The 15,193-nt window shown below is 26.5% G+C and overlaps 1 protein-coding gene across 21 annotated transcripts in view; it reads right to left on the reverse strand.

Annotated features, from left to right (window-relative positions):
* Positions 1–2,075: 2,075 nt before the first annotated feature.
* Positions 2,076–15,193, reverse strand: part of LOC147816934 (disheveled-associated activator of morphogenesis 2-like) — a 77,425-nt gene continuing 64,307 nt past the window's right edge. For 13 of the 21 annotated variants that reach the window (XR_015429552.1, XR_015429551.1, XR_015429550.1 and 10 more), the window contains 2 exons: positions 13,195–13,294; positions 2,076–12,457 (listed from right to left, as the gene is read on the reverse strand). The gene's annotated coding sequence lies outside the window, so the exon portion shown is untranslated. The remainder of the gene's footprint in view (positions 12,458–13,194; positions 13,295–15,193) is intronic. The other 8 variants (XR_015429516.1, XR_015429517.1, XR_015429518.1 and 5 more) reach the window with 8 other exon arrangements.

Here is a 15,193-nt window from a genome sequence, read left to right on the forward strand (position 1 = left end):
TTTGTCTCACTTTTAAAAATAAAATTATTGTTGTGTTTAAAATTATATGTAAATGTACATTTCTGAAGCATTGATGTTAATTCAATAGAAGGGAATATATACATTCTGTGTAATTTTTGAATCACTTTGTATTTTAGAGTAAATAAAAAAGCATTAAACACCTATCAAAATTGAAAATAATTTATGATTTGTTAGTGTTTCTTAAATACTGTTGAGAAATACATAAAGCTGAAGATTAAAGTAATTTGTTAAAAATGGTTTAGAATTACATACTCGCTCGTGTAAACATGAATAAATATTTCTTAATAATTCATGTTTAAATAAACAATATCCTTAATCAAAACCATTTTCAACACGTGTGTGATTTAAGTTCTCCAGCGAAGTCCGTCTTCCAAAGATAGGAAAGTAATCGCTATATTTTTTAAAATGTAGTAACGTAGTAAAGTGGTTGTAGTTAACTATATTTATAATAAAGTAGTTGTAATTAAGTACAAAAATTTAGTTTTTTGCACATCTGTATATGCATATATACTATACGTATATGCATTATGCATACATATTACTTGCTACAAATTTATAATTAGACTATTGTAATCTGCTTCTGTTTTGTGATTTCAATTGAAAATACAGTTTTCTAAATTTAAACCTGTTATTCTTAAAATCTGTTTTGATAAAACAAAGATTATTTTTTATATAAGCATTTAAATATTTGATGAAAAACACTTGGTATATAAATGTAACGAAATCTATGTTTTTGCATCGCAGTTTTTTTGTGCCAAGATATCACTTTTGAAGTGACAATTAATATACATAAAAAATTGGGGAGTGTGGTAATGAATTGGCCACTAATAATATATGAAAAAGTATTTTTATTTACATGAAATAAATTTAAATGCTACCGATAAGTGGAGTTACTTGCTCTGTCGAACACATCAAATGTGAAAAATTTGTGACTTCTTTTTTTTTCTGCAAACAAAATACTACCTAAAAATATCTGTTATTTAATGACAACAAGAAAACCTTTTGTAGACTAACTTTAAATGTGTCAATGTTTGAATTTAAATGATCTTCACAATTCTGAATACATGTACAAAAAGTATACGTTCGACTGAATGGACCTCCTTTGCCCTGATTATGAAGATTATTTTCCCAATTTTGCTTGCTTTTTTTTTCCTATTAAGAATTGTTTTTTTTTTTTTTTTTTGATGTACGAAACTATTAAAATGGCTGTTAAAGATTTTAGATTAAATGGCAGTACAAAAGGCATAATTTATATTCATTTCTAAAGAAAAATGTTGCCGGATGATAAATTCTTCAGAATATTAGTTTATTAGAAATTGATTACTTGAAATTTAATTAAAATAAGTTTTTGTTTCAGATGGACAGGGTTCTTAAGTCAAAGACAAACCAAGGATATAAATTTTAACAGATGCAAAATTAATTTTGATAAATCATTATCTGTTATATTTAGTCAATAAAAGAAGTTGATACTTACTTTTTAATAGAATTTCATGTGACCCATTCATAATTATCAATGGCACATTCAACCTCATGTGTTGGAATTGAATGGGCTAAATTTCTATTTTTTGTTTATCTATCATTCACAGTAAGCATTTTCTAATCCAATTTTTATAAATTTTTCAGGTAACCAAATACATAAAATAAACATAAAATTTTGAGCTAAAGAAATCAAATCGAAAATATTACAAAACTAACTGAAAATTGACTCATTTATGAACACTGTCTCCTATGAGGGATTTCCTGGTTTATGAAAAACAAAAGCGACTTTGTTTTGTTGAAAGTAAATTATTTAATTTGTTACATGCTTCCATCGTGAAAACCAGCACAAATATATACTAATTAGTCCTCACACTACAGGCTCCAGAAAAAGGTGTAATGCAAATGTTTTAAGATTTATAAATTCATTTTTTCAGAAATTTGGAAATTCTCTCTACATCATTTTCCTTAAAATGTATAAATAAATATTTCACATAAACTAATTTATGTGAACACTCATTAGACTTAATATGCATTGAACAAAATTAAAGACACAGTTTAAAAAAAAGCCCAAATAGTGTTTTGTTATTTATAAGTATTTATTTCATGAAAGATAAGAGATACATTAGGTAACATACTAAGTAAGCTGAACAAAATAAACGAATCATAAATTTTCAGCTTTTTTCAAAATGAGAAAACAAATTGTGCAGCATGGAGTACAGCTTAATTCCAGAAATTATTTAAATACTTCTTTTATATGTGCACTACAGGTCAATACTCTCAATTCAAGTCCTGCATACTCGCTCATCGTGGCGGGGTGGTGCCACTGGGAAGAATGGGAGAAGTACGTCGGGAGTTTAATCTCCTGGTAGGGCCACCCTAGGCGTGAAGGCCATTCCACTATGCCCAGCTAAAGTATGCAGGTGAAGGAGATGAGTCAGCCTTCTGCCTTTTGGTGCTCCGGTCTTCATTGATCACATCTTCCACATCTATGACTTCGGAAAACTTTTCAGAGTCTCTGGAGTCATGGACTTGGTTTAGCTCCGCTAACCGTGTGGGCCAGCAACAACAACAACACTCTCAATTAGACTTCGTGTTCTGTCAATTATCGTCCTTGAATATTTTTTATGGTGCAAAAAAATTTACTACATGTCAAGTTTTGTTTCAGTTTTTCTCATTTTAACATGATTTTTAACATTATATATTTACAATAAAATTTAAATCATAAAATGAAAGTAAATTAATTTTTATATCTTGAATTGAGCTATCAATGCTTTCAAGAATTAATTTTCTGGTGGAATGCCAATCCCAACATAAATTGTGATACAGTTGAATAATGGTGGAAATTTAATGATACGTCATGTCATGGCATGATATTGCAGAATTACACATTTTGAAAGTTGGTTCTTGAGAAAGTTTTGAGTAATTTACATTCGTCAATAAACATATAATACAGGGTTAAAGAATACATAGAATCACTCAAATAAAATAAGGCAAAGTATGCAAAATTCCTAATTAATTAATTTCATTTATGTAGAAGTATGGTGACTGAAGGTAAGAAATGCTAAAATAAAAAAAAAGGAATCAGGGATTATAAATAGGTTACAAATAAAACAAATTTAAAATACATGAAACTTAAAATATGATCTTAGAAAATAAATATTTTACTGCTAGTTAAGTAGGTTTGTAAAATAAAAGTAATATTTGAAAAAAATAATAAAATTCACATTCTCTGACATAAAATTGAATTAATTTTCTTATGGAAAATCAAACTAGAATAAACTTGATTGTGAAAGATTAGCCAAGGGTCCCAATCCTTGTTTCCGAAACACACGTGGCAGTGCCTTTCCATCGGGAAATGTATGGAATTAGGTAGCCGGACGCTCTTTCACTGTGTTCCATATAATTTTTGCTAAAAATAAATGAAGTCTTTTTATAAAAAAACATACTCTCTTAAAAAAAAAGGAACGAAACCACTCAATTTAAGGAAAAATTTAGAATTAAAACCTTTCACTCCATTAAAAGAAGGCATAAAATCAAACAAATATTAAAATATTCGCGAACTTGTTTCGTTGAAGAATTAAAGTTTACTAATAAAAAATCTTCTTAAAAAAAACAACTAAGTCACACAAAAAATTATTAAAAATGTCTCAAATAAATAAATAAAAAGCTAAATTTTTAAAATTTCTTAATATCACTCATGATAACAAATTCTCTCACTATAGAATATTTAAAAAAAAAAATTTAAGAAAAAATAATTCAAGCATCTCTCATAAAAAGAAATGCTTTTTTAAAATATAAATAAATAAAAACAATATTCTCTGGGTAGAAAATTTTTCTTTAAAAAATTAAATTCAAGAGCCTTAAACATAGGACAAGATATACTTTAATTGCTTAAACCTTTCTTGCTTATTTAGTAAATGGTATACTTTAGTTACTAACATGCAAGCCATGAAAAAATACACTATTGAAGAAAAATAAAAGTTTAAATCTGTAAACTAATAATAACCTAGTTCCAGAACTAAGATTTATTTAAAATCAATTTAACAGAATGCACGGATAAAAAACAGAGATTGAAGTTTGAAGAAAATATTTAATAATTAATTGAGATACATAAAAAATTAAATACAATGTGTGACAAGAAAAAAATGCTATTGAAATAAAGTAATGAAAAAATAGTTAAACAAAACCAATAAGCTAAATATAAATTTTATCTTTTGTTCTAATACTTTTATTCAATTTCAAAATTTAAATGAGCATAAATACAGAATGATAAAGCATTACTTAATATGGTAAGACAATTTATACTACTAATTGGCAAATGAAAATTAAATGTATTTGACTGAATTATAAATGACTAAGTAAATTATCACCTTACATGAAAAAAAAAAGACATTTTGTTGTTAATATCTTTACAATTCATAAGCTTGTTATGGTCAATAATGAAGTAATTGAAGTGGTGAATAATAAAATAAATAAAGATATAGTAAACATGACTTTATGGCTAATTTTTCCAAGTCAATAAATAAAATAAAATCAGCATATAAACAGATGTAGAAAAATGATTAGTTTAAAATTAATGATAATTCACAGCATAAATTAGTCACCACCTTTTTCGCCTCATGGCAGCGAAGGAATTTTGTAAGAGTCTCCCACAAATTTAATGGATGAGTAATTTCTATCGCTGCTAAGTTCTTAATGTTTTCTTAATGGAATCAAATAAAAAATGATGATAAATTGGAATAATTCAAAAAACAATGAAAATACCTCATCTGGTTAGCAAAATTTATCTATTTGAATTTGAGCCAGAGCGTCAAATGAAAGCCTAAGTGCACTGCTTTTGGATGGTGAGTTTTTTACAAATGAATAAACCATAAACTAAAGCAATAATTCACCACTCACCTATAGAAACACAAAAGACTATTATTAAAAGACTTTATCTATTTAAATCTATTTATCACTTTATATGTTGCACAAAAATTGGTAATATTAGAGGCTATCCCTTTTTATAGGATACACCAGAATTATCCCTCGGATAACTCAGCAACGTAAAAATCTATCAAAATGTGCAATATTATGTAATAACTGAATCAGATCCTCAACAATCAGGCTTATACTATTTTATGTGCAGATTTCAAAATATAATTTTCTCTCATTATCAAAATTTGTAGCTTGTAAAAATAATTAAAGGCATTCTCTGTGCAAACGGCTAAGAGACAATCTCTGTGCATAAATTTTTTTCAAAAAAAGTACACTAAAAATTTATTAATTGATAAACAACTTGAAAGCTTTTTTCTATAACTTCAACAGAAATTATTAGAAAATAAACATTTAAATGGGCAGGTATTAAAAGGTATTTATTTAAAAAAATAATTTTAAAATAATTTAAAAAATTTATTAATATACCCAGCTCAAAAAAAAAAAAAAAGAAGAGATACCTTTAAAAATTTAGCAAGTTGAAAATAATCTTAACAAAGTAAATATTTGAAATAGAAATCAAAATTAAACCTATAAACAAATAATTTTACCAGTGCGTAATTACTATTTAAACAGTGAAATAATTCTTTTCAAAATGGAATATGAATAAAAAGCCAGTGTTTTAAGGGATGGCGGCTTACTTTTACAAAATGAAGGCATTTATAGGGTACAGAGCGGGCAGGCCGTCTTTTTAAAAATTCTTAGGGAGAACAGTAGATACACATTTTGATATTGTGCCTTTCAAAATGATTAAAATGTTGAACTGGATAACAATTTTGAAATAAAGTTTATTTGGTTTAAAGATTTAGACATTACTGCAGCACCACTTTTGATAGCTTTTGTAGTAAATAACGAAAACCCAATAATTGAATTTTTATAATAGTTTTACTAATAAAAACTAAATAATAAGTGGGATACACAGTTATTACCACCCTGAATATACATTATTAATATCTTTGTCAAAAATGATTTTAAAAAGAATTATGCATATTAGAGTGTCGTCAATTAATATTTAAAAGAAGAAACAAAAAGTTATCAGGATATGATGGATCACTATTTAAGACAATTGGACTAAAAAATATGGGGCAAAAACATTCTGATATTTTTGTTTCACTTTCTCTGATTTTTCTTTGATACTCAAACAGGTTATATATTTTTAATATATATTTACCTGTCAATGATTAGTTAATTTCAATCAAATTTTTTCCTTTTTGTGTAGTTTAAATAATTTAAATTTTTTTTTGTTGTTGCAATTAATAATTTGAATATTAATTTTATTGCCTTAAATTGCAAATTTTTCTTCACTTCTGACAAGGATTCAAAAATTATATATTAAGATCAGCGATCTCTCTGTATTGTCAATATATTATATGCATGGGTAATAATTGATAGAGAAAACAATAGTTAGTATATATTATACTTGGTCATTAGTGAATAAATTTAAGAATATTTAAATTGCCTTAAGCAAATAATTACTTAGCCCACATCGTAAGAGTTTCAGAATGTTTTCTAGTAATCTAAAAAAACAAGTTAATATTAAAAAGTTTGAACCCTAATGAGTAACAACATGATCAATATACAAAATCAATATTCAATACATTTCATACATAATTTTACACAATCAATATACATACATAATCAATATACAACACATTTTAAATACTAAATAAAATTACGAATTTGCGTATAATAAATTTAAAAATAATTCACACTTTAACTTAAAAAATAATAAGTTTAAAACAAATAAAGACTATATACTGTTGAATGATAATCAGCTGAAATTCAAATTTTTGTATCTATTCTATAAGTTTAAAAAAAATAAAGGAAAAAAAAAAACAGCTCTATACAATTGAATGTGAATTAGCTAAAATTCAAATTTTTGCACCTATACTAAAATATTTTACAAGCAGCAAAACTATTGTTGTCCCTATTTTTTTTTTCGTACTTTGTACAGTGAGTAGTGCAATACAAAAGAAATATAATTGTAGTGATTCCTGACAACTACTTTTAATGTAAGTTTAGTAAAGAAATAAGGTTACTTTAATTTTTCTTTAATTCTTAAACAATGTAAGGAATAATACGTTTAAAAAAATTAAAGACTATATACAGTTGAATGTAAATAAGCTAAAATTCAAATTTTTGCACCTATACTAAAATATTTTACAAGTAGCAAAACTACTGTAGTCCCTATTTTTTTCGTAGTTTGTACAGTGAGTACTGCAATACAAAAGAAATTAAATTGTAGTTATTCCTGACAACCACTTTTAACGTTAGTTTAGTAAAGAATTAAGGCTTAAATGCAACTAAGTTATCGTATCAGATTGGTACAAATGTTCGCCGGTCTGTTAATGGATGCAAAGAAAATTCTCCTAAAGTGAAGCGTTAATAAAAATTTCCTTTGATACTGTAGAGCAGCAAATTTCTTTTTATAATCTAGTCATTAGATAAAATGACTAATATTTTAACCAGCCATTAAGAATGGTAGCTAATTTATCACTTCGGCTTGATATACACTCATGGAAAACTAAGAGAATATTTGATGTTATTTCAATGGGAGGAAACATATGTGCTCTGTACTTCTATTTCTTAGAGGAAATAAAAGACCAGTAAATGCTTAATAAAATCGCTAATATTTTATAGATTTTCAAATTGAATATTTGCTGTCAAGAAAGACATAAAAAATTAAAGAATGGTGAAAAGAACAAATGAGTAAAAAATTTTTGGTATGAAACTGGCTCATATAAAAGAATTTCTCATGCTAAAATAAGTCAATTTTTTATTCAAAATAATTTTAAACACAGGTGTTATCTAAGTTCTCCAACAAAGCTTATCTCCTAAAAGTAGTCACTCCATTTCAAAAGTGGTTTGTAGTCACTACTGTAGTCATCTTTCTGATAAACGTTTTTATCAGTAAAAGAATAAAGTTTTAAACTTCAAAATTAATATATTCGTCACAAACTTGAATTTTATACAATGATATTAAAAATATGGAATAAATCCCTGCATAGGTAATCAAGGAACTGAAAACAAATTCGTTAATTTTTTTTGCTTGCAAGATTCTCTCAATTTTATGAATTGAGAGATTTTATAATTTTTATTAGAAACTGATTTAGAGATGTTTTATAAAGGAGTCTCTCATAGATTTCTCCCATTTGCTTGTTTGCTTTCTAAAAATAAAATAAAGATGAAAAATAAACTGCAGATGCTAATAAATTTTTCTCATCAACACATAAAAGATTATATACATTGAAAATACTTACATATTCCTTTTTTAATACACTTTATAAGCCGTTAGAACATAAAAAAATTAAAAAATGTGAGATCGTGGCAATAACTGAAAGAAGATAGATAATATCGTGAATATGGATGCATCAAAAAGGGGCTAATTAAATTTACGTTTTGAGATTCATGCATTGTAATAAATAATATGGTTTTAAAAAATATCATGATTTTAGAAAATATATACGGAAATCAATAATGATATCAGTGGAAAAATTTATTGAGAAAACGATAGATTAATGTATCAAATAGTGAATACTTAAGTTTGAGATTTGAATATCCCGTATTATATATCAGAATTTTCAAAAATCAATCAACAGCAATAACTGCCAAAAAAGCCTTATCTAAACGCCACGTGGATTTTACGTAAATTGAGCGAGTCAAAAAATGATTATTCAATGTTGTGCATCACAATTATATGACTCTAATGTTGTGCATCGTAGTTATATCGAAATTTTAAAAACCATGAGAAAATTAATTAAACTGACTGTAAAAGAAAGGAAAAAAAGATTGTAACACAGCTTTACAATGGAGTCAAGAGTGTTAAAAAGTGACTTCTCCTACAAATCTGCATAAAAAGAGCTTCATGTAACAATATGCTTAGTTTTCCTTATGGATTTTAATTAAATTTTTTTTCTGTTACTTCTTTTCTTAGGGCTTTACTTCATTTCTATAAACATAAGCACTACCAATAGAACTGAATTTCTGGAACTCTGTCGATTTCGAAGGTCAGTGTGGGTCTTCTACGTAAATACCTTAAAACTACCACCCTTGACCAATACTATTCTTTACTTACTCAGATTGCTCCGCTCACTTCATGGGGTACCATTCTAAACAAAAGGAAGAAAATATTAATGAAAGAGTCAATATATTAATGAAGGAAGGACATGATTTCTTCCCCTCGCCCTCTCACACACGTCCCTTCATGTATGCCCAACCCTCGATACACGGTCTCATTCTAGGTGATACAAAAACGATATTTTGTTTCAAATATTTTGACAAGACAGAAAAATTATTCCTTTTAACTTAAGGGATACTAAAAATTAAGGACTTTTAAAAACCTTGAACCAAAACTAAGTATTTTTAAAGACTGTGGGAAACCTATTGAACTATTAAAAATTGTACTTTGGTTTAATGCTTCTTAATCAAAACAAACTGTTCTTAATTAAAGAAATGTTTTAATAATTTTGAATGTAAACTAACACTAATTATTATTTTTTTAACAAAGTTATTTCTGGACGATCCTTCAGTTAACCATTTTCAAATATTGTTACAAACTCCTTGATTCTTCTGCTTTTGAACATTAAAAATAGAAAATATGAAGAAAAAAAATTGAGCTAAATTATTTTTATTTAAATGTAATATTTCATTATGAGGATGCCATACTGCAGAAGAAAATGTTCATTGCAAATTACTTTTCTCCTTCAGTACTTATTCAAAATTTAAGCGAAATAAAAAGTTCAGGCAAACCAAAAGTTTGTATTTCATTATGAGGATGCCATACCGAATGCTCAAAATATTACAATGCAAACAAATTATTAGAAGAAAACTGCTCCGTTGTATAATCCCAAGTTATCATCTCATAACTTATTTTATTTGTATATTTTTAATTTTTCTGCTCAGTAATTGAATATTTAAGGCTTATTCTATGTTTATCTGAACTCACTTTTTCTACACTTTATGTAATGTAGGAGAAAGAGAATTTCTGCACTTCTGATTTCTTGTTTGCATCGCCGTGCCATTGCTAGCTTGAGCAATTAGCTTTAGGACAGATTTCATTGGATTTTTATGAAACAGTTGAGGTTTCAGAGTACTAAATTGTTTGTACCTGTACTCTAGGCCAGGAGGTTGGCCAATAGGCTCAGGAGGTGCGACAAACACAGTTCTATCGCTCACCTGAGATTTGTCAATTTCTAAAAACTTCACGTCACTAGCAAAGGAGTCTATTTTCTCTGTACATTCATCAAAGAATGCTAAGCTTGCAAACTTGTCAGAAACAAACTAATGTTCCTCAATAAATTGAATTAACATTTGAGTCGTTATTACCATGGAAAAAAATCTGCCATAAACTTTGTTCTGACTTCTTAAAAAACCTAAAAGACAGGAACCATCAGACTTAATATAAGTAGTCAAACTTACATATGGTGACCCAGTTTCAAATATAACAATTACGTAAAATGTCCTTTTTTCTCCTCTATCACTGATCCGCAGAATAAAAACAAAAAATGAAGACATTCATTTAGCATAAATTTGCATGGTACCCACTTTCACACTGTGGTTTGCTGTTTTCAGAGAGTAAAGTAAGATAAAAATGGCAAGCTAAAAGTAAGAATTCAGGCCAATTATTAGAAAACTACACTCCTCTTTGTAAAAAATCAACCCTACAAATTTTTAAGACATTTCAAACTCCCTGTTAAATGACACTAAGTGGTTTTATATTAAACCAGATGTTAAATATGTTTTAATTCTGAAACTGATTAGCTGCTATACTACTAAGAAAGGTTTATTTAATTCTAAAAAAGTTTTCCTTGAATATTATCACAGGATTAATTAGCTTCAAAAATTAGAATGATTGTTAAATATATAAGTCAGCAATATATATATTTTTTTTAAAAATTTGCATATTTTTGCTTTAAGAAAAATACTTGTGAAGCATTTTACCAAACCTCAGTATTTTTCACCAAAAAACACATTAAAATAAAATAAAGGAAATTTCAGCAACAGCACTGAAAAAAAAAGTCCTATCTTGATGAAATCAAAGTAGACCTGATACATGCATAAACACATTTTTGCCCTTTTGAAAAGAAAATATACAGTAAAATTTCTAAATTTAAACAGTCAAAACTCACGTTTTATAATAAAATATTTCAATGGAAAGAACTATTCATTACTATTGTGTGTCCTGGTGAAAAGTAAACTTTTCAAATTCCAAAAATTTTACAAAAATCATGGGGTTTGACTTATACATTGGTATAGTTCATTCAACAGGAGTTGACACTGCCTCCATCACGCGGTTTTCCAGCGATACTATTTTGCTATATTTTGGGGAAAAGGATGTTAACAAACCTGAAGAAGGTTGCTATTTGGTAATCGAATGAGAAAAATATTTATTTCGCAATCTTTATGTGTATTTTTTTAACATTAAATAATTCATAAATTTGATGATATTTCTCTCTTTTGAGTGAAAAGATAGTCCCTTTTGAGACATTTTGTTGGGAAAACAGCAGTTTTTAAATTTAAAATATATATTCAATTAGCCAGAGTAATGAAAGGTATAATAGCGGATGATAAAGAGAAGTAAGTGAGTGAAAAAGAATTCACTGTTTGCGTTTGGCACGCATTAAGGGTTGTCTCATTTTTAACAGCGAAACTGTTTCTCCCATCCTGCGCTAAAATTAACTCTGCGCCCGAGTAGGTGGAGCCAAATGCCAACTCTTGGTGAACTAACTATAGTAAAGTTGGGCATTCGTTGAATGTGAAATATTCATGCATTATAAACTATAAGATTTGTATGAATAACTCAGTATCAATTTACTCCTCGCAAAAACTATTTTTACTATGTAATATAAAATTAATTCTGAATTTTCTCTCATATTTTCTTTACATATATTGGTTTTTTTTAAAAAAATTCCTTAAAATACATTCTGAAAAATTAAGATTAAGAAAAGTTAATATATTTCAAAAAATATAACACAATGGAAACTTTTAAGACATACCATAAAGCTACAAATTTAAAGATTTCAGATCATCTGTCAGATTCAGTAACATTAACAGTGTCTTTATTCGGATCTCACATTTATAACTTCATCTGCTGAGTGTCACAGAAAATAATTTTAACCCCCATCCAAAGAATTTGTATTTCCACACTTTTAAAAAGACTTCACAATAACAATTGAATTTATATTTTGGAGATGGTCTCAAAAATCATCTTTACTTAAGGGTAAACGTATCAGATTCAGAGAGATTTAACAATTTTATTTATTTATTTTCTAATTTTAGAAATTTTCATACTTGGTTTACATAAATATTGACTTATACATCTGACATACCAGAAATTTGATATGTAGTAATCAAAAATTGGGTTGACTTTAATCACAAGATATACGATAATTCATCATTAAGATTCATTAAGATTATTCATAATAAACAGTAGAGTAAACTGAATTTAAAAAAAAAAAACAATAGAAGTCACATATCCAGTAACCTGTTTTAAAAGAAGGAATAGAAATTAGACAGTATAATTTTAATTTAAAACACTTAAAAAATTTTTTGTTTATATAGGGTATTTACGACATTTTAGATTTTCAATTCATGGGTTTCCGTAACTAATTCCAAGAATTTTTCATGACTTAAAATAGTTATTATTTTCTCCAAAAAAAAAAAAAAATTAAAAAAGCATTATAATAACATTAATTGAAATGATGACCACCATGAAATATGATTCAATAGAGGATACGACACCAACCAACCAATTGAAATGATAGATAAAACCAAAACTGTTATACTTTGCATCTTCATATTTATAGATTTTAAATTTAAAAAACAGAGTAATGAAAGAGTTAAAGCAATAAAATAGCTGAAAAATACAGAAATGCAAATAATTTTTTCTTTTTTTCTGCAGAATTATATTCCATAGATACTTTTATTGTTTATTCGAAATGAAATAAATACTTCTGATTTTTCTGTTCTCATTTCAAAATAAAAACAATTTGCCAATGACTGACTTGCTTCAGCTGGAATTTCAAAATGATAAAACAAAAAATTCTGAAATCACAGAAGTTTAAAAGATAATTCGCTCTTTAAATGATGTTTTTTCTTTCATTTTTTGAAAGATTATTTAAGATAATTTTACTAAAACTTATGACAACAAATTTGCGAGTGGATTTTAAATAATAAGCTAAATTTAGAGTAAATTATAAAGAAAAAGAGTAATATATTTACCTAAAATGAGAAATTCGGTTTTCAAGAAGTATTCTTAATTGTACCTCAATATTGGCAAAAATATCTCTTTTCAACAGTCACAGTTCCAATACCGTCTGGCCTTAGGTAGAAAATAATTTTAACTTTTTTAGTCTATTATTTTCGTAAAACACATATAATATTACAATAAAATTAATATACTAAATTATTTATAATATACATAAACTTGTTCGTAGCATTAATACAATCTTTATAATAAGCTATGAAGTTTATTTAAAAATGTTTTTAACTTACACTTTACACATTAACTTTACATTTCAATCAAAAAAAATTTTTTTAAAAATATTGTTTCTAATAAATTTTTATCAAGCATCATTCACATAAAGTAAATGATACATAAAAAAAATTGGATTATTAGAAATGATTAAAACAAGAATACAGTTTGAATAAATAAAAGTTTTAGATCTTTAATATGTAATATAGGCATTCATGTCACACTGCTTCATACAATTTAAGCTTTTTAAAATAATTTAGGTATGTTTTGACATTATTTTAGACACTGAACAAACCATCCAAATGTAATGCATAAGTAGAAAAATTGACTTTTATAATATAAAAATGTTTTTCATTTTTATGTAAAGTTTTGAATGATAATGCAAATTTTAAATTAAATTGAAAATTGCACTAATATGAATGTAAATTATTTATCTTTCTTGAGATGATTTTCCATTTTTACCACTGATTTCTAAATCAGTTTTCAATATTTAATAAATAAGAACAATAAAACTTAGTTGCAAAAAAGAAGTTTAATTAGTTGAACCACTTTTCAAAGGAACTTAGTTAAACTTATTACAAAAAATTCGCCTTACTGTAAGTTACAACGCAATTGTTTTCTACCACTAACTTATAACTTATTTAAAACATTTTATTTAAAACTCAGTAACTTTAAAAGCCATAATCCTTGAAAAAATTAATATGAAAGTTGCGGATATTTCAGTTCATTATTTGTTTTTAGCTAAATATAATCCATGAAATAACTTTATTTAGCTTAAAAATAATTTTGTATTTGTGGAAAAAAAATTCACTTTAGACAAAATTAACATTTAATTTTTTTATTATTGAATTTTTAAAAAAAAGTTTTTACAAAAGTGGTTAAAAAAAACATAGCAGGATCTTCAACAACTTATTATATGCAACTATTCTAATAAACCAACATTTTGTCTACATTTTTTAAATACTCTAAGCAGATCCATGCTTTAATATCAAACAAATATAATTTCATTTAAGTTAATTTCATTATGTAAAAATTATCATAAGATTAAGAAAATAAATAATCCCAGTAAGCACACACCTCACGGCAAACGTAAGCTGGCATTTTCGGAACGTCAACGGCAAAAGGCAAACACAATGGGGTCCGTTACCTTTGGTTTAGAGGCATTATCGGAGGCGGCGGTATAACTCGTCACTTATATAGGCCCGGAAAATAAAATTGCTGTTTGGCCGTTTGCATTTAATTGGTTACAGGACCTTCATATGTATACCATAAACTAATTGTAAGGTTGCAATGAATTATTTTATTAATAATGAATAAGTGTAGAGTTGGTAAAAAAATTGGTCATTAACTCGAAAAGATGAAGAAAGAAAATAAATAAATAAAAAAATAAGCGACAAATAAAATACTAAGCATATTTTATCGATTTTGTTTTTCTCCTATCTTTTAGCATAAAGAGGCGGAGATATAATTCGTCACTTATACAGGCCCGAAAACTAAAAGTGTCATTTGGCCTTCTACTATTAATTGGTTACAAGACCTTCATTGTATGCCATTATTAATTTCAAGTAACAATGAATAGATTGATTAATAATGAGAAAGTGTAGAGTTGGTATAAAATTTTTTTATTAACTCGAAAATTTGAAAAAAGATAGAAGAATAAAATCCATAAAATATTTAGCATATTACGATTTAAAAAATGCACTTTCATTATTCTTTAAAATTTGCAGAAATTTTACATAAAACATT

The sequence above is a fragment of the Parasteatoda tepidariorum genome, chromosome 1 (assembly GCF_982258835.1).
Source record: "Parasteatoda tepidariorum strain Cologne lab strain chromosome 1, Ptep-v5.0, whole genome shotgun sequence".
Taxonomy (NCBI): domain Eukaryota; kingdom Metazoa; phylum Arthropoda; class Arachnida; order Araneae; family Theridiidae; genus Parasteatoda; species Parasteatoda tepidariorum.